Here is a 20,589-nt window from a genome sequence, read left to right as displayed (position 1 = left end):
CAGCGCGCAGGCTGTTCAGTATTTGCTCAGGACTGATGCAAGCCCTCACTCACCTCAACATCAGGCAACATCTACCTGCCACGTTGGTGCTTTTCGCCTCCTCACCCCCTCCCCAGTGTACTGGGCTGGATCAAGCCCGGAGCTTGCCCCTGTGCTGTAGTGCTGTATAAAGCTAAATGTTTTCTCACTCACGTGATATTGGGCTCTCTACTGAGTCTGCGGATAACCAGCTAGGGAAAGGGAACATCAGAGCATTTTTCTGACAAGGAAGTGATTATGCTCCATTTGATCCTCAATTTTACAGCACAGATTAATTATACAAGGTCACATTCACCAGGAACACAACTCAACTCTGCTAGAGGTAACCTCTCCTTTATACCTGGGATAAATTTGACCCTTGGTTCATGGACACGATCAATGGCAGGCCAAGCTTTCCTACAGATTACCTACTAGGTACTACTCACACCTCCTAAGCGTTTCTGCATTTTCACCATTACATCAGTTCACAGAAACTACAACATACAAGATCTGCAACACAGAATTGTGCTGGTAGGAAACTCGACAACCTTGCCTGGTCCCAGGCGCCAGGATCCAGGCAACAGCTCATTAAAAAAAAGTGAATAGCACCTCTCTAACAAGAAGCAATAATTTACATTTAAATTTAACAGCCTGTATCAACCTCTTGCTGGGTTATACTATGACATAGTCCTAGCTTACATTGCAATTTCATCTCTTTAGTCCCAATAGTTTTAGCCCCAATATTTTGTATATGTTTATAGTGAGGTTATTCTTGCTCATACATTTTTCCCCAGCCATCAGAGCAGAATTGCTTTCAAGGTCTTATATAAGTGGATCAGTTTGAATTTTCCAATTGGCTTGGTCTATTTTTCTACCTGTTGTGGGTAGTAATGAAGGTTTGCTTTAATCCACACCTTTGCTGTTTTTCTTTCCAAGAGGAATTCAAACAAAATAAAACTGTATCTTGTGGTTTTTATACTTCCTTACAGTATATCCTGGAAATTTCTGCAAAACAGAACCCTTTCAGAACACAAACCATACACTGTGTCCCTGACCCCTCAGTAGGTGGGCAATCACCGGACTTCACTATTATTGAAAATAAATATATTTGTACCTGTCTATTTACTCTCACATGCTCTCTCCATGTGTATTCAGTTCTTTCACAGTTAACAATTTAAGACACACAGTTTTCACTAGTTTTCAGGAAATGGCCACTTTTCCTTACAATGTAGATTTTTCTCACTAAGCTTGTTGTTGGACACATAAGAAGTTGATTGTGCTAACTAGTCCTGCAGTTAGTTATGCAAACACCTATGGCTTAGCCTCATTACACAGGTGCATTACTGTTCTCGTTGCACCTGCCAACATTTTGGCACAGCTACCCCAGTGTTATTGAAATGCCTTGATCTCTCTGCCTGGCAGTACCTCTCTGTCACACCTGACCTGTGCAGGGGGTTTCATCCCCTCAGATAGCCCTAAGTGGCTGCTCACTGCCAGGAAGACATGTAAGCAAGGGATGGTCATGTTTTCCAGCTCTCTGCCACCATCCTTCCTTGATCAAAGGGGTTCAGAGGTTACCAAGCATCTCCTGGGGAGATGCTAGAGGAAGAAGCAGTGGCCATTGCCGTATCAGAAATAGTCATTACTAACCAACACAGAATAATCTGCTCGCATATTAGCAGGGCTGAGGCCATCCATCCTGACCTCTGTACTGTTTTAGGGTACCAACTTTACTGCTTAGCTGAGTCATTGCTTATGAAAGATTAATACATCCATATCACAGGACAATAATCAGTTATCTACCAACCCTAGCAGCTGCCCAGGCAGAAGGATTTACACAGACAGTCCCATTTAGGGCATTGTAGGAAGCACTGGCAGATAAGAACCCTAGAAATATGACCTTCCCATCCATCCCACCCCACAACACCCCCGCTGATCACAGGAATATAGGGAACACATGTTTCCTCCCTGCCAGGTTTGAAGATGCATCAGGGTTCATCCCCTACCACCCATCATTTGCAACAGGTTTGTCTTCAAGAGCTGCCTGGCCTATGTGAAGGGTCTACCTCCAGGCTTGCTCCTTGTCATACGAGCTGCACGCCCATCATGATCATCCTCCATTACTCCATGTAGTCCACACCATACCACCACTGGGACAGCTCAGGAGCACTGCTATGAGCACAGACAGCTCTCCCTGTTAACCAAGATGCATGTTCAAAGTGCCAACTACAGCCATGTGAATGGCATCCCCACAGCTGACAGCAATTAGCTCCCCCAGCACCATGGCAGGACAGACAGTCATTTCCCTCCCATCGGGAGAGAAATCAGTGACAGGTGAAAGGAACTGTTCCCAGCTTCTCAACTCATCTTCACCCAGAGTGCTTGTTTCAACAAAATCATGCAGTGCTGCAGTAAGATAAATTTTAATTACCTTGTAACAAATTAGTCACACATGTCCTAGAGCCTTTCCTGTTAGAAGGGAAGTGTTTCATTCTCCTGAGACTGGCAGGAACAGGATTGTGGTCTGGAATCATTCTCAAAACACTAATTGCAGTTATTGGAGAGCATCTCTACCACCAGCACAAAGCTCCCTCACTCTCAAAGATCATTGCAAACCTTGCACGTTGCAAATGGAAAATGATGCTGCAATGGCTCTGGAAGATTAGGTGGATTAAAAACTTCAAAAGTCATTGCCATGAAGACCTATGAACTCTTAGGAACTAAAGCACAACAACCATTGTTTATGAGCACATATTACCGCAACGCATGCCAGGGAAAGAAGCGGTTATTGCTCCCAACATTTTTAAGTTGATCAGTGTGCTAAGACCATCCTTGATTCCACCCCTTCAGGTAGATAGAGGTCTCTGCTGTCTGCGGATGCAGGGCAGTCCCTTCATGGGAAGCAGCAGTGGGCTCTCAGAAGTCAGTGCGAAGCATTCACATCCCCTCTGCCAGATCCAACGGCAGGCTGTGCTCACAGGGAGCCCTCCAGCTGCACGCATCTGTTCAAGGGAGTATAGACTATGCAAGGGCAGTAATTAGTCTGCAGCAGCAGTGGGTATAGTTATTGGATGCAGAACCCTTCTGCTCCTTTGAAACCTGGGGTTCTGGCTCTGCCACACTGGGCTATTTAGTCCCCCTTCATTACCACATCAAGGAAGTTGAAACCAGTGGGCAGACTGGGTAGAAATGAATTCTACTTCATTAACTCTACCTTTGCAGAGTCTGCTGATGTTCTCCCTTCTCCAGGTAAAGGGCAGCTACATATCTGAAATTTTAATGGGTCTAACCCATTAGTAACTGGGATGTGGTAATGTGCTACCTCCAGCAGAACACACCACACAATCTCTGCTTGTACAGCCAGTCCCTCGGAGCTTCACACTCCCTACAGTTCCCATTGGTTTGGCTGGTTTGCTGCATTCAGGGAGGACACATGGCCCAGGAAAGCATGTACTCTGGCAAGCTATGACAGCTGAAAAACCTGCTTACAGGTAGGTTACAAAGGAAAAGTCCTAAGGGCATCAGGTTTTTTAGGATGCAGCGTTATGGAGGTAGTAGATGTTAGTAAGGTAACTCAGGAAGAGTTATGATCCCGTGCTGTCTCTGCCAGCACAGACATCCACTATAAGAAAGGTGAGATGAGCCTGTAAAAACGTTGTAGCCATGGATTTCAGCATTCAGTCATTTGAAAGGTGACTGACGTAGCTTGGATCAAACAGGCCCACAGGATGCAAGGGCAACAGTGCTTGGTATACGCTGGGCTGCTTTCCAAGATGGAGACAGCAGGGTGGGCACACAAGGCTGGCAGCTCCTGGCAGCTCCTCTAGCAACTATCTGAGAAAAAGGTCTACCTGACCCATACTATTCTAAGAAGAGTGGCATACTTCCCAAAAGTTAAATCCATTTAATCTCCAAGTCTGATTTAATACATTTGCAACTGCCCTATAGCCCCACCATTCCAGCTTTCCTAGAGAATTTTGAAGAGGAACAGGAGGGAACTGTACAAAGCAGGCTGTCCACAGCACCATCATGGTCCTTCAGATGTGCCAAGGCATGCCGGTGAACAATTCGCTCTCCTGAGTCCCTGTGCCAACATCTCATCCACACAAAAAGCAATGGCAAATCTCTTCTTCATGCTGCACCTCTATGGCCCAGATGCCACAAGTCAGAGGGATCTGTGCTCCTCCACTGCAGATCCTTCTAGAGGTCAAGCGCTCCTCATATAGGAGATGCCAGAGCAGAACAGATTGCTGTAAAACCACGAGGGCTGCATGCTTAAAAACTCTCATTACAGGAGTTTATGCTTTTAGATGCTGCAGAGGCAGCCAGACATCCTGGCTGTTCATTCTGGAGATTTCTGTTCTGTGTTCATCTGAATAAGCTTTGGAGAGGGAGAATTTAATTTTGTTTTGTTCTGAAAGCACGGTTTGTGCCCTGCCCTTCTCCAAGAATGTGACAACAGTAATATCACATTATTGCACAGCAATGACCCCAGTTGGAATTGGGAATTGGAAACACTTGGATGGTAGATCAGCTGACACCAGCCCTACTCCTACAGAGGCTGCAGAGCATCTCTGTTGCTTACACAGCATCCCCAGCACTGCTTCTCAACCTTGCTCCTATTAGAAGACCACAAGAACACTCATTGTTGTTCCAAATTAATCCCTATCTTTGGCAAGACTTCTCAGCTTGTCAAAGGGCATCACAGAAATAGTTTTATTATAAAGGGGGGAAAAGCTTTGGCCTTTAAGGATACGTATTAGCTAGCTTTATCTCGCACCAGCCCTGCTACTGTTGCCCCTCTCCAGCTGTCTCCAACATATTGGTTCTGCCCAGGGTTAGTCACGAGGGAATCTCTATGTCCAGACCAATTTTCAGAGGCTCCATTGAGGACCTCTGTGGCTTGGGGATCCACTCAGATGATTTTCCAGATTTCAAAGGTTCTGTGGACATGCTAGAGGCAATAATAGATTATGAATATAGTTACAGATAAAAATATAACACATTTCCATTGCCCATGACCAAGATCATTAAGAAAGCAATTTGGAGTGGTATTTTCATTTAACAGATCAAATCCAGTCTATTTAGTCAATGCTATTAATTAGTTATTTGCATGAATATCTGATCCTACAGGGGATACACTTCAAAATATTCCTACAAGCTTGAGAACTGCTGTCTGAGACAGCAGGTACGTGCAGCAGAGGAGACAATGGGCATTGCAAGAATGACTTGTGGCTCTGCATAACTCTCTCATGGTGTAGCTGCTATTTGTGCATTACCGAAGCATCACTAAGTTGCTTTTTTTTTTTTTTTCAACTTGAGCCTGAGAAGGTTGTTTAAAGTGATTATAAAAGTTTTATATGAAGCACTATATTCTGCCGCTTCCTGTTTCTTGCTGCTGTTTCAAGATCCAGGACCCCACAGCTCATGGTAAACAAATAAGACAGCCGTGGGATGCAAGCTGTGAAGTCTGCTCGCTCATGCGCAGCTAGAGATATTTTGCATAGCACTTTCCTGCCTAAATTGGAGCATGACTCTGGGGAACACAGCAGGTACTTGTGCCCTTCTCACTTCTGGATTATGTATCCACTTTGGTTTGCTTACCCTAAAGATCAAGCATGTGTACTCATAGTCAGACTTTCCTATTTAAGTGGATTATGTTTTCAAAAACATTACTTTAGATCCACTGTGGGGTTATTTTTTGAGGCAGCATATATATTTTAATACATCATTCCGGTCTCAAAGGCACATGATTAGCAGTGCAATAGTTCTTTGGCACTGTGTTATCCCTGCAAGGAACACGGACCATACCGTTGGCTTTTTTCTTCCCCTCTGCCTGTTCCTGCTGGTGTGACCTTGGCAGCTGTAATGCAACAGATGCCTCTTTCTCGCTTGTTTATCTGTGTGAGAGAGACTTCTGAGGCCCCAACTTCAGTGCCAGCTGTGAATCATCTCCAAATTGTTTTTTCAAAGTTTGCCTCTTCACAGTCTGGCTTAGTATTTCTGCTCCCTGCAATCTTAGGGATCAATCTTCACTGACATTTCCTCCCTTCTCTGATTATTTCTAGGTAGCTGAATTCCTTCCTCATTTTTAACTGTTGGAAGGATTTATTTCTTTGCTCCCTACTTCCCCCCTACTCCCACCCCTTTATTCAAATACAGTGTTTTACAGAATAGCCATAATACATATTTTGTAACTCAACTATCCAGGTCAGAAAATGTAAAAGAGAACACTAGTGATGAGAAAACAGAGATAACAAAACATACACACCCCCACACCCCCAATCACTGTCAAACACAGAATCCCACCTTCATAACAGCTGCAAACATGTGAGGCTATTTAGCAGCCTACTGCTTGGGAAAGGGAGAGCCTCATCTTCATTTTTAGCTGCAACAGTGATTTATAGGACAAATAAATGATCTGCATATAAGATGATGACTGGTTTAAATGTAAATGCTGTGAAAGACTTCTTATGTAAGCACATACAATTGCCTGAGAGATCCTCATACATAAAAGCCACAGCTGGAGCAAGTGGCTTTTTAAGCATTTGTTTTATGAAGTACACTTTTCATTGCAATGGTTGTTATTTTTCATTTACTTTTATATTAGCTTTAACCAAAAATAAAAAAAAAAAAGAAAAAAAGTACTTGAACTTATAACACGATCCATACACTTTCAATAGTGAGGTTATGCAAAATTCTGTCACTATTAAATAGGTACATATAATATACACTCATCTTAAAGCTGGCACATTTAGATGGAAGTTATACCACCACAACTGACGAGATCTCACAAGTGATGCAGGCATAAGGACCAAATGTCCTCAGTTTTGGAATGTATAACCTGACAGGTGGCTGCACTGGATCCTGTAGGCAGGGCAGGGCTGAGCCCAGCTTTACACAGTGCAGGGGATCTCCTTGGGACTGCTACCACCTCTAGCAAAGGGTGCGACCATGCGACCCTGATAAGCGGTGGTGAGCCACTGAACACCATGAGCCTCGTGATAACTTTCAAAAACGTCCCCAAGCAACAAACACCAAGAGGGGTGTCAGCTCTGCCACCTGCACTGGGATTTGCACTGGAGTTCACTGTCTCCGCAAAATGCTTACTGGAGTTGGGTGGCTTGTGGTGGTCACTGCCCTCAGTGACTGCTGAGTGACGTGATGGCTGCAAGCATTTGTATACTCGTGGTTTTTTTCTCAAGTGTTTCTAGATCTCTTCAAGTGAGATTTGTTATGGTAAATACAGGTTGCTGCATTCTTACTAGCTCCATGGTAGATAAGCCTTTCCACCAGCCAAAATAGCCTTTTCAAGAGTCTGAATAATGAAAACACTGCGGATGCTTGTCTTCTCTAAAAGAGGCACAAAGGGATTCAAGGCCCTTCCTGCCCGCTTCATTACTTTATTTTTGGAGAAGGCAACCCCAAAATATTTTCAGATTCCTGTACTCAAGTCTTTGAAGGTGTAAGGAAGAGGCAGAAAGCAACACTGAGGCATTATTCTACTTAACTAGCTGGATGAAACATATGGTGCACAGATACATGTCACTTTGCCCACTCTCTGTGCCTCAGCACCTCCTCAGCATCCACCTCTCTGGGCTGGGGTCTTCCACAGTCCATGGCCCAAAGCAGAGGACAGCTAAAACTTGCCACCAGTATTTTGAATGCCCTCTAGTGGAAATGCTATTTATGGAAAAGCCTACCCGGAATCCCTAACACAGAGGTAATGGTATGTGCCCATTAAAAAAGAGAAAGAAGGGGATAAACAGACTTCTTACTAGTACAGCCTCAATAGTCTGCTTTCCTTGCGATGAAGCAAACAGAAACCAGAACAATGACTTGCTCTAATTTTTAAAAATTGACCGGCAGTCTTGATATGCCACTTGGAGCACCTTTGAGAGGTTTTGTTTTCAGCGAATGAGAGGTGTTCTTCGAAAGCAGGCTGGCACTATGGCTTTGTTTTAGCTGCCTTAGTGGGGTACTCCTCTGTTGAATTGAAACCAGGTCCCCAACTCACCTGAAACCAGACAACACAATAAAGAAAGTGGAAAACTTACTGCATGATGTGCTAACATATAAAATACATAGCTGCCAGAATACAAACTTAAATAGCATAAGTAATTTAATTAACGTAGCAGCAAGGTCCTGTTGCCATCCATTTATTTGATCTGCTTGTAACACAAAAGAATTGATGCCGAAGGGATGCGTAAGAGTTCTATATCCTACACATCTTACTGAGATCTCCTGGAGAACATTAGGGATCTGAGCACACCATAAGACCTCTAAAAGGGGATAAGATATCCTTTACTTAGCATTATAAAGTTCATTAACTACAGAGACATAGCAGGTATTGAGCAAGGCCACCTTGGTCACTCAGGCAGAGATGGAGCAAGGGCAGCTTGCACAGCACCTGATGTGTGGCTAGCAGAGGCGGTGTGAAAGCCCTCACATCTCTACTTGAAATTACAAAGAGTGCCTCAACTTTTTCCCCACCTGTCAGTACTGGAAGTGAGAACAAGGCTTTAAAAGGCTGCAATTGCCAGCAGCACAAAAGCAACAGCAGCAGAGGTGGGATGGCCAAAAGGTACAGGGAGCATAAAATTCTCTTGCCAGGGTTCAAGACTACTCCTGGTGTCTTTGCATCTGATATGTTTGTTCCTTTGAGGTCTAACAGCCAGGCAGAGGAAGGGTGAAGCAGTAGAGTGGCAGTGATCTGGGTACATGTAATTGCCCTGGATGTCTAAGTGCTGCTGTAGGGTCTCAGGAGTAGTGAGCAGCATTCAGTAAGGGACTGAAGACTGCTTAACACATAGTGACTCAATATGACTTTGGGACCGTCCCACTGCAATTTGCAGAGCTTCATTCTTGTTTGTGAAAATGAATAAAATACATTACAGCCACGCCAAAACATTGCACAGTCGCTTACTGTGATATACTCAATCATACCTTCCACCACACAACCCAAATCAACAAATGCATCCTTTCTATAGCACTCACTATAATGAGTTTGTCTCCAGTAACAGCTTTCACCGTATTATTGTTTGATACGATATCTGTGACCTTTTCATTTTACCGTATTCTGAAGACAAAGAAGAAATAATGACACAAACATTTCAAAGTAGCCTACAGCTGAATAAATGAGCATGTGTCTGAATCATTCCATTAAAAAAAAAAAAAATAATATCTCTGATTTCCCTTAGTTTAGAAAATAGCACAAGGATGGGAATTTGAGATATCTGGAGACTAATAGATAGTGCCATAACATTGCTAAGCAACTCCTACAAATCCTAGGAGCTAAAAAAATAAAAAAGCTATGCGAGAATGTGTATTTTTCCGCCAAAACATGTGTCCCTTAGGAAACCAGGCGAGTATGAAATTTGAGCTTGAGTGTGATAAAGTACCAGACAGAACTATATGGCTGTCACACATAACTAATGCATGTCTCATATAACTCTCAAATTGCATGTAATTACATGGCAGTCCTGAGTTAACAGCTGGACTTGGTGATCGTAAAGGTCTTTTCCAACCTAAATGATACTATGATTCTATATGCAGTATGCCCATCATATAAAAAAATCACATCACGTGTACAACACCGATACAAGTGGCACGTGATTGTCCTTACATGCTGTAGTACAACAGCAAAGAGACAAAAGCTGAGCCCACTCCTGCTTCCAGCTGTCAGCCAAGCTTTCTGTTACCCCAGCCTAGGGCCTAGTTACAAGAGACGCAGAAGGACCTAAACCCCATTGGCTAAATGTCAGCAGTAGGAGGCAACAGCCGATCGATACCATGTCCTCAGATGACGCTTTCCCTTAAACAACGAGTTCTGAAACGCCCCGGGGTCATCGCCCAGCTCTGCCTGTGAAGTATCTGCACTGCAGCGTGCTGCATTTGGAAAGCTTACAGAGCATCACCTTCCTCCATGAACTCACATTGGGAAAAAGTTGCAACACCCATCACTGCATGCTCTGCTGAGCAAATCAGACCGTATAAAACAAGAAGGGGCAGATTTTGTCACATCAGGGAACACTACCAGCCTGTTATTGCAAGTACTACCCAAAGACAGTCGTTTGGACATGTTTTCCAGGGATAATGAGGCAGCTTGGGGCTCATATTTATTCACGGAATCAACAGTCTTTTAATTTCTATTGTTCTCCTCTATAGATTGAGCTTCTGCTGGTGTGGGAAGTGGCTGCAGAATGGGATATTTAGAGGCTTAAGCCACAAGAGCCTGGAATACTGGAAATAGAGGTTGGCCAAGGCGGGGGGGGGGGGGGGGGGGGGGGGGGCGCGGAAATCAATTCCATCCGCTTTATAAAGCAATCCAGAGCACTTCATAGTTGGTTAAACTACTTTTCACTTCGTGTTGTAGTTTGGTGATATCAGAACAAGCAACAACTACTCTGAAAGGATTAATACGAGGAGAGGAGAAGGCATAATAGATTGATGGGAAAAGTATACACATTCATGCTTGCCAGTAAATCTGAGCTCAGCATGAAAGGAAAAGTATTGTACAAAGCTTTAACTGACAGGGTTCTTCAGCAGTACTTCCCCTGATCCCTTTTCCCCTTCCAGTAGTCAAAGAAAAGTCAAAGTAAATGGGAAAATTCTAACCAACAGACCAGTCTTTTAATTATGTCCAGAAATGAAGTCAAGAGACAAGCTTTCCAAAACAGATTAATCTATTTTCAATGCTTTTTTCCCCTTCATAGATGACAGAGACAGGCTGCATGTGATTAAAATTACAAAAATAGCAGCATAGTCATTTGCACTCTTGAAAGGATGCTTTCATTTGGTACTTTATTAAAACTGATTTCACTTCAAATAGTATTGGCAGCAGAATGACGTACACCTGATTCATTAGCTCATCTTACCAGCTAAGTACTAGGCTGAGACTGTTCGTTTACCTATGTGGTAGTAGTAGAAAGTAAACAAATATTCATTTACAATCCATCCAGCGTTGCATTTTAATGCTTTTTTTATCAACTGGCCTGTTAGGATGGTATGAATGGTAATACAAATCGACTCTTTTCTATCTCATTGCCAAATAAACTCTGCAGTATCATTTTCTTTGGTACTGATATATTCCTTAGCAACACACTTAGAGGATTCAAGCAGTCCCCTCAGAGAAACCTTTTTTAACGATTTAATTTTCTCCCCAATAAGAGTATGGCATATTAACAGAGGTTAACACAAACACAGAATGTTAGAATAAACCCTTATGATACACGTAGACATCTGCTGAACCAGTAGAGCCCCCACTGTGTTGTGGAGCATGGTACCAGAATGCCTCTTCACCTTTGACTTTCTTCCATATGGAAAATGGGGCACTTAGTTTACCTGGGACAAATTCTTTTCTGGGAGACAGAAACTTAAGTATATTCATCAGATTTTGGACTGTAAATGAGGTTTAAATTTTTATAATCAAAGATACTTGATTGCTTTTAAAGGTTGATAGAGCTTCCATCCTGGCAAAATCCTATGCATCTTCTTCTCCCAGGCACTAAAGCTCCTTGACATTACTCTGGCTCTGCAAAGTGGCTATAAGTGGCTGTAAGTGCAATGCACATCAATTTTAAAGCCTCTTTACAGTCAGAGAAGTGCAATGCAGACACAGTATAAATGAAAATCCATTTTTTGTGCTGAAGTCAAAACCCGAAAGCATCTATTCATAAAGTAGTCTTGTAGTATAGTTGCATGCAATCAATCTAGTCAACATATTAGGAATTAATTGTAATGATACTAAATAAAAAAATAAATTTTTTGGTTTTAATTATTTGTATTACAGCAGCACCCAAGAGCTGCACAGCCCAGGGTTCCCTGTGCTATGGGTTAGAGCTGTTTCCAAAAGAAGAGACCCTGCTGAAAATAACTTAGAGTCCCAAGAAGAACATTCTGCCTGCCATCTGCCCAGCATGCTGCTGTCTATTCCTAAAGAGACCATTTTTACTATTAGTGAGTTTCTCTGCCCACATAGGACAGACATTTCTTTTTCCAGTACTCACTTCTGAGGCACCCTGTTAAAAGACTCCTTCTGTGCGTGCAGCCTTGCATCTCTCCTCATACTTTCATAGACTGTTTCAAAGCGCCCTTCCTAGATAACAAAAAGCTTGAATGGTTCACGTCAGCATTCAGTAGCTTCCATTGATGTTACACCGCCATTTGGGTTGAGCAAGAATTTAAAAGGTGCAGTCCCCTGCCCGGGTTCCCAGCCTCTGTCAGCCCTCCATTGGCAGCTGAGGTTTGATGCAGCCTCCGCTGAACTCAACGTTGCGTTTCCACGTGCAGCGCTGGGCTTGGACACCAAGACCGCAGCCTTGCTGGGGGCCGGGACCTGGGCTTTACCCTGCAAGCTCAGAGGTACAGAAACATACAGCTCTGTGTTAGGTATCAGGAGGTAATTCAAAGTACAGGGCTTTTTTTTCCTTTCGCACAATGCACATCTAAAGAGTCATTCATGAATAAGACTCCTGATCCATACATAGTGGGACGTGATGGCTTATTTACAGTCCAGGATCCATTACAGCTAATATTGCACTATTTACACTCATCTGCCATAAATCTAATACTGTTGTTATGGCTGTCCTGTTTAATGTACTCTAGGAATGCTCTTCAAGGCAGTATCAATTACATTTGCAAATAAACGTATGCTTTGGGTTAAACAAAGTGAAAACATTCTTCCTCTGAGAAATTTAGTACTTTGCATCTGCATCTATTCCAAGTGAATCTTGTGTTTTATTCAATTAAGTACCACAGAAGATTACAATGATCCAGAAAACATTAAATGAAAACATCGATTCTACAGTAATAACATTGGATGAGCCATGAACTGCTACCAATAACATAATCAAGATGCATCAAACTCGATTACAACTTGAAAATAGTCCTTTAATTTCACAGTAATTATTTAATGTTATTTTCAACTCGACTCTTTGGCCACTGACATTTACACAAAGCTGTCTCTAATTTAAAGGCTGATATTCTGTGACCTCAGTCGAGACACCTGGCTCATAAACTACCAGGTAGCATGGATCTTCTAGAATAATACATGTTCTCATCCTCTTCAACATTGCTATTTGCAAGACTAGACTGTGCAGGCACATCAAGCCAGACACTTTGCACCAAACCCAGATACTCATATTTCTTCGTATTTTGCAACCCTGCAGGTCCCTGATGATGGTCTGGATTGGCCAGTCTAAGCCTTACTGAACTCGGGAAAGGTTTCAAAGGGAATGTCTTTAAACTTCTTTCCCTTCTGTATTAAAAAAACAACCATCCCAAAACTCGATGAAAGCCCAGACCCAGAGGTTTGAAAATGAGGTACAGGGTGAAAGAATTTCCAGCCTCACCCATTGTGCCATCATGGACATTTGATATAACAAGAACTTTTTGCAATATAGTGTCACATAATGAGCGTGACTTGATCGGACATCATTCCAGCCTCAGTATGATGGTTAAGAAGGCAGTACCGATTCTCATTAGATCCATAGCACAGCTCTTAAAATGTCACTTTTCCCTTACAGATCAGGAGTCTTTCCAGCAGCCTTGCTTATAATTATGTTTATTATCAGTATCAATTTCCATTTCACCATTCACCTCAGAGGAACAGCAGCCGCCTTTCAACATTTACAAGCCAAGCCAACAATAATTGCTTTACCCGCTACAGCAGCACAGTCAGTGCTGGGGTGAAGCGAGGCAGCTCTTCCCAAATCACAGCAAACCCTAATGACAAGTCAGTCAGCAACTAAGGAATAGCACTGGCCCATTTTTTCCAGGATTTCCTTCAGCTATTGGTCTTTTACTCAGGACTAAAATACATTTGCAAATAGGGAAAGTACTTATGATAAAGGATAGTGTGGACAGGCATGTTTGGAGAGGATGCTAGAAGGCGTGACTAAATCTTCAGGAATGAACGATGTACGGAGATTTCTTTAAACGCCTCACTCAGTGAGGCATGTGAGAAGCCCAAATTCCATTAAAAAGAAGAAAACAATCAATTCCTGGCCCTCCTGAAGACAGGGTAATGCTTGACTTCATTAACACAAAAAGTGCAAAACCCAGAAGAGAGATAAAAAGGCTCGAAAATACATTCATTTTTAAAACGCCAATATCCTTTTTCTTTATTTTAAATGCTGATACTCTTTTTCTTTTCTTGTTAGTATGGATTATTTCTTTTTAAACATTCAGGTCTGACAGTACAGCAGCTCGTCCACCCAAACATTTAGCAAACTTGACAATACTTAGCTCTAATAACTTCAAAGCCTGAGAAAGCACAGGAACATCATCATTTCACGCATCAGATCTGTTTAAGAACAGATACAAAGTACTGCTCACAAGCCATAACAGAAACAATATTGTCCCAGCAATAAAACCATGGAGTGGAAAAATCACAGAAATATTACCCATTTTCAAGTTTCATGAAAAAAACAATCAAAAGCGAACAAGATTTTGGTCATGCTGCTTTCACTGGAGAAAATCCAAAGGAAAAATAACAGTTTAACACAAAGTAATGAAATTATACATTTTCTCCTCAGCTTGAAGGCTGCCTGACAAAAAATGAATTTAAGCTCATTTTCAATATGTAAAAGTTAAAGGTTTTTTTTTGGTTTTGTAGTTAGTTTTGCTATTATCTGCGATACAGCAATACTAAACTGAATGAGTGCATCAATCTGTCAAATATTGCAATAAAATTGGAGCCTCTAAGTACATCCACCTTACAGGTGAGACCATTTCTAAATGAAAGATATCTTTGCATCAGCAGGCAAGATAAAAGCACAAAACACATTACACTGGATCAAACCAATGATCAGTTTAGCGCAGCTCCTATTATGACAGCCAGAATCAGCCAAAGTGCAAAAAGACTTTCAGAAACCTGCTTAAAGGCATGAAGTTTCTGTTCTTGAGAGATATTAATATTCCTTCCAAAAGCCCTTTTTATACATTTCTAAACTTTACACCTATGAGTGTTTTTTATTCATGTAAACACAGAAGCACAGAGAAGACCTGACTAGAAAGCAGAAATGGGTGAATTAATTGTGCAGAAAGCATAATTAATTCTAGAAAATGACAAAAACCAGGAAAGATGCTGTGCTTCCAGCTTAGCTTTCTATCTTTATCCCTAATAATTAAAATTTGACTTAAGTCATGGAGTTTGACTACCCCTTCTAAAGTGTGCTACTGCTAACCAGAACAGCAGCAGCATTCTTAGTTTTGATACAAGTTTCCATACTCTTCCCAAACCTGGAAGAATACTTCTCTCGGCACCTTCTTGTAGCAACAAGCTGTGAGTGAAAATAATGTCCTTGTATTCAGTTTGAACTCAAACATTGGATGTGTCAGGCTTTCCACTTGTTCAAAACCTTTTGGTTTCCCTTCTCCAGATCATGCCTTGCAGCAGAACTTCAGGTATATGGGGAAATACTGGGGGGAAGTGGGTAAGAAGGAAAACTATTTAACAGGAGTCTTGGTGGGATAATCTCATTACTCTGTTCTCTGCTACCCTGGTTTCCTCTCTCTATCTTCTGGTGTATCTGTTCAACAACGACCATAGCCGGTTGTCCATCTGCATGTGAAGAAGGGGAAAAGATGTCCTGATAATAGGTTTCATCCCATCTCCTTGCTTTGCCCTCTTCTACAGTGAGAGAAAAGGGCTCCAGACTTGCAGGTGCCTTGACCCTATGCCCCACACACATCCCCTCCCTCCCCTCCCCTCCGGTTATTTTGTACATTCCCAGTCAGAAACACACCTCCTGTTGCCTGACTGCTGAACGACTGTTTAGCTTTATTTGCTCAGCCACCCACTCCTCCTATACAGGACGCCGTTTGTTTGTTTCTGCCCAGCTCCTTCAGACCTCAGCACCTCTCAAACACTCACCCAGATCCCCCATCCCAGGACCTTCCTATCCCCCAGCCATGCCACAGGTCCATTTACTGCATCCCGCTTCTGCAGCCACCCTCCGTGCCCCAGGCTCCCTCACCACCCTAGGGACAGAGAGCAGTAGGGCAGAGCTCCCCTCTCCGCAGTGTCCTCAGCTCCTCATCCACAACTTCTCATTCTCCTCATGCACGGGGTAAAATTGGGGATGCGAACTCGTGGCAAGATGCTTGCCTTTCAGGGCTACCTCTGGCCCATGGTGACACCTGAAGAGCCCTGCGCTGAGTTTGATGTCCTCTTTGTGGTCTCCTTTCCAAAACTAAATAACATCAAGATTTAACAGTTTCCCTATGTGCTAGATCTGCTCAAGCCTCAAAACATACTCATCAGCCATCTCTCAGCCCAGTCTGTGTGCAGTGTTCCCAACGAAGCTACAGTGCTTACTTACATAATTATATTTATATAATTACATTATAATTACCCTCTGCATTATCCTCCATCCCATTTTTTATGCATTTTAACATCTTGTTTGCATTTTGTTAATGCCTTTTTTCTGAATCCTGCTAAGCTCCTGGCCTTGGTGATGTACTGTGGTGCTGTAGCTCCAGAGGTGCACTGTCATCCAAGCAATTACTGTTGTCCATTATCAACTAATTTCCATTGTCTATAGAAAAACTCAAGGTCACCCTATTCCACTGCAGCTTTGGGCTGATCACCCAAAAGAATATGCCACTAATAATTACTATTTAAATGCTAGAACGGATGAATAGCAAACACATTAACAGTGGTTCAGCTATGAAGATTATGCTAGAGGAGGAGATTACCACAATGCCAGATCCCTGAAGGTGCTGAGTGCTTACAATTCCTGTTTGCATTCCTGCTGGGTCAGTGCAAGAGAGCTGTTCTGGCAAGGTAGAGTGCAACACAGAGAACTGCAGCGGAGGGATGCATGAGAAGCATGCTCCCTCTACACAGTGGGACGGATCCTACAGTGTCGTGGTATGACTATAGTTCCATCTGCTTTGAATAAAAATCTCACCTGCAAGAAATCTCTTACAGCTTTTTCTGTCTGCAAAAGACGACAAAACACCCCAAGAAAGAAATGCATATAGCCAAAAGTGGTGGGGCCGGGGAAGGTCGCACCTCCAGTCCAGGTCTACTGCCTTGGGACACAGCAGGGTCGATGTAACACTGACCTCTATCCCTTTGAAAGGTAAGGAGCCAAACAGAACATCACACACAGGACAGGGATGGACAGCTGCCCATTGCTGTTGCTTCTGGGGGCTCCTGTCTCCCATCAACTCTGGGAATCCTCCCTAGGGAAGGAGCTCAGCACAAAGAGAAATGTTGAAACTATCATACTGCATTCTTCACCTTTTGTTAAGTATTTCCTCACAGCACATTCAGCTGTGTTTGAAACAATCTAGTTGGCCATCATCAATACTTATGAGGCTGATCATCACCCCTGACAGAGCTGAGCTCCTTTGAATATGCAGTTGTGCCTGAAGGGCAGCCCCTGCCAACTGTGGACATAAGACTTTACAAAGACTAAAAATTATCAGGCACAGTCTTCAATGGCTTGTCATGGCCCTCTCCCTTACTGAACGTGACCTGTGACACAAGGAAGAACAAGATTTCCCCCTTTTTCCTTTACAATATTTTAAGCCTAATGCTCAAAACAATGCAAATGTTGCACAAGGATGTGTAAGAGCCCACCTAATGCTAACAGACAGCGCACAATGCATGTTTGCTCTCCGGCTCTCTGTTGTCCCTCTGCAATGTTACTGACACTATTCCTGAGCTATTTTTTAATCATTTTCAGGAGATAATGTGCATTTATTAAGTAGACCAATATTTTGCATGCTACGCTTTCAGGAAAGTCAGATGAATTATGGACTTTGCTTGACATTTGTCTTCTGGTGCAATAATGTGTTTCAGAAACTCAAGTAAATTTATAAGCCAAGACCTCCCTTTTCCTGAGTCCAAGCAAACAATCCTCTATCATGTGCTTGCAGAAGTGAAACATATTTCTCCCTTATCAATTATATTATTACCAAAGAATTGCATTGGCACTAAGCTTTTTCATGACCATTGCTGATATATAGCAACTGCATTAGCCCCTCTGCCCAATCCTCTTGAACCACCCCATCCTTGGAGATGGATCAAAAAATATCTGCCAAAGCTTTCAATTCCACTTGCTGCTTCCATCTCACTTCTCAGATGTAACTCATCTGGACCCAGTGCCTTGACAACTTTTAACAGCTCTAATTGCCTAACTATCTGCTCTGGCATAACCATAAAACCTTTTAGCATTTTGTATTGCCCCCAGGAAAATGTATTTTAGTCTCTGATACGACCTTCAGCTTTTTCTCTTAATACTAATGGCAAAGAACTCATGGATGATCTTTTGCAATGACAACCTCATCTGTCACTCCCTACTCATGTCTCTCAACGCCCTCGTCAACCTCTGCATTGCTACATTGTTTCTGTGATATTTAAGGACATTGCTGCTGTTTATTCATAATCCACTTACTGCCTAACTGGATCGTCTTAATTTTTGGATGCCTTTTACTTTGTGCAGTTTTTAAATTATTATTATTTTGTAAAGTTTTTCTCACAATGATGTGATAAGACTGATAGTTGCACTGAAAAAAGGGCCTAACTTTTTTTTTAAAGGAAAACCATAATTAAACATCCCCTCACTCTCTTTATACATGTGTACACACACATTAATTTGGGAATTGGTTTTGGATGTGTTCTAGTTTAGATCGGTAATTTTCTTTATTCAAACCCCCAGCATATTGGGATGCTCACAAGAGGAAGAGAGGAAATAATCTGAAATAAAAACCTGTAGTCTTTACACCCGAATCTTTGAGTTTCCGATACGTCTGATCCTCGTGTTCAGCTCTGTTTGCAGAGGGGACTGAAGAGCTGAAATACTGGAGGGTACTGGCTTTCAACTGCGGCTTTTTGGGCCAGACTCTCATTTACATTAAGCTTCCTCTTGTGCTACTCTTGTCAGAACAATGTGAGAAGGAGTTAAAATAAATTAAAATAAGAATGAGGATGACACCCCTTATCGTCTATGCCAACTTTCCCAGCCATTCAGCTTTTTCCTGCTGCTTTTTCCCCATATACTACACAGACTTTTCTAAGCACCAATCTAAACTACCCCCCACACACACAATCGGCTCAAATGCCTTGTTGCTGTTGCCAGTTTCCCCATTCTTAAATGCATTTTCTTATACATCTCCCCTTTTGCCATAACGTTACCTCTGTTTTCTTTGCTGAAACCTATATTCATAGGCTGCTCTGTCGCTTGGGTTAATCAGCCAATCCAAGTTCTTTTAATCCAGTCTCACTAACCGGTTCCCCTTTCATCTTCACTACTATTTTTGTGCATATTCAAGCATCACCTTGATATTAAAGCACAGAGACCAGCAGTGATTAGAGAGGAGAGATTCCTATGTCCCACCTATGTGTGACCTGTTCCTTGAAGAGTCCAAACAGGCATTCAGCTCTTGGGGAGTAATATCACATGGCAAACATGTCTACTTTTCTTATAAAAGGCTTTCAACTAGCCAGGGTTTTTAAAGCATATTCCCTTCCTCCACTTCACCCAAATGCATTAATTTGTGTTATGCAGAGATGAAATTAACTCCATTATCTGTGAGTGTTTATCATCTCTATGTCCCTTTGTAGTCTTTTTCTTTTCTGCCTATTACTCACAGTTCCTCCCTATATAGCATCACACACAAATTCATTAACAGGCTGTTTACTCCCTCTTCAGGACCATTAAATGAAGATGCTAAATGAGACCTGACCTAACACAGACAGCTGCAATAAGCATTTCCTTGTAAATAGAGTCTTTGCCATTTATCAAAAACTTTGTACTAAATTTCAGTCCACTCAAAGTTGTTTACATTGAGGCATTTTCTACAAGTTTTCACATTTAGACTGGGCCCATTATGTTACCCTGACAGAAATTAGTTTAAAAAGGCCCATAACACAAACCCAAGAATTTTTCAAGACGTTAAATTGATCTCTGTGGATACTCCCTCCAAAACAGTACAAAAAGCTGAACACATCTATGCAGTCGTCAACGGCATGACACAAGACTGGTGACCCTTGGTTTTCTCCAGAGTTGGAGAGGTCATGTATAGGTACCAGCCACACTCAGCCCTTGGCTGTCGAAGGACACAAATCAATTGGAGAGAGTCCAGAAGAGGCTTACAGATTTCCAAAAATACATCATATCTGAGAAAAAGCTTGAAAGAATTCAGATGGTTTAATTTAGAGAGGCAGAGGCCGAGGAGATGTAACATCTCTCAGGAACAGTGTGGGTATAATTAAACTTGCCTTCGGACAAAAGGGTGAACTAGATGACCTTTAGAGATCCTTTCCATTCCTATTTTCTCTGATGCTTTGATTGAGTAGGTCGCCTGCCCAAACTTCTCTTACAGACAGCAGCTGTCACAGCCAGAAGCCCTGCAGCCCTAAGCCTCACATTTTAGACCCAAAATGCATCCGCTGCTTCTCTGAGGTTGCATCTCCCCTTGGATCCTGTGGCTGAGCAATGGATGCTCAGTCCCCTGCCAATTCTGTATTTCAAGGGCAAGAAATCCAGCAAATGCTGTAATAAAGGAAAGCGCTGGAACCGCTGCACCTCAGGATGCTGGGGCCGAGGTGAAAGT

The 20,589-nt window shown here is 42.5% G+C and overlaps 1 protein-coding gene across 3 annotated transcripts in view; it reads right to left on the bottom strand.

Moving 5' to 3' along the window:
• Nucleotides 1–20,589, bottom strand: part of DPP6 (dipeptidyl peptidase like 6) — a 572,381-nt gene that overhangs the window by 265,392 nt on the left and 286,400 nt on the right. The window lies entirely within an intron of this gene.

The sequence above is a fragment of the Falco cherrug genome, chromosome 4 (assembly GCF_023634085.1).
Source record: "Falco cherrug isolate bFalChe1 chromosome 4, bFalChe1.pri, whole genome shotgun sequence".
Taxonomy (NCBI): domain Eukaryota; kingdom Metazoa; phylum Chordata; class Aves; order Falconiformes; family Falconidae; genus Falco; species Falco cherrug.
Note: the sequence above shows the minus strand (reverse complement) of the source record. Positions and strands in the feature narration are given on the sequence as shown.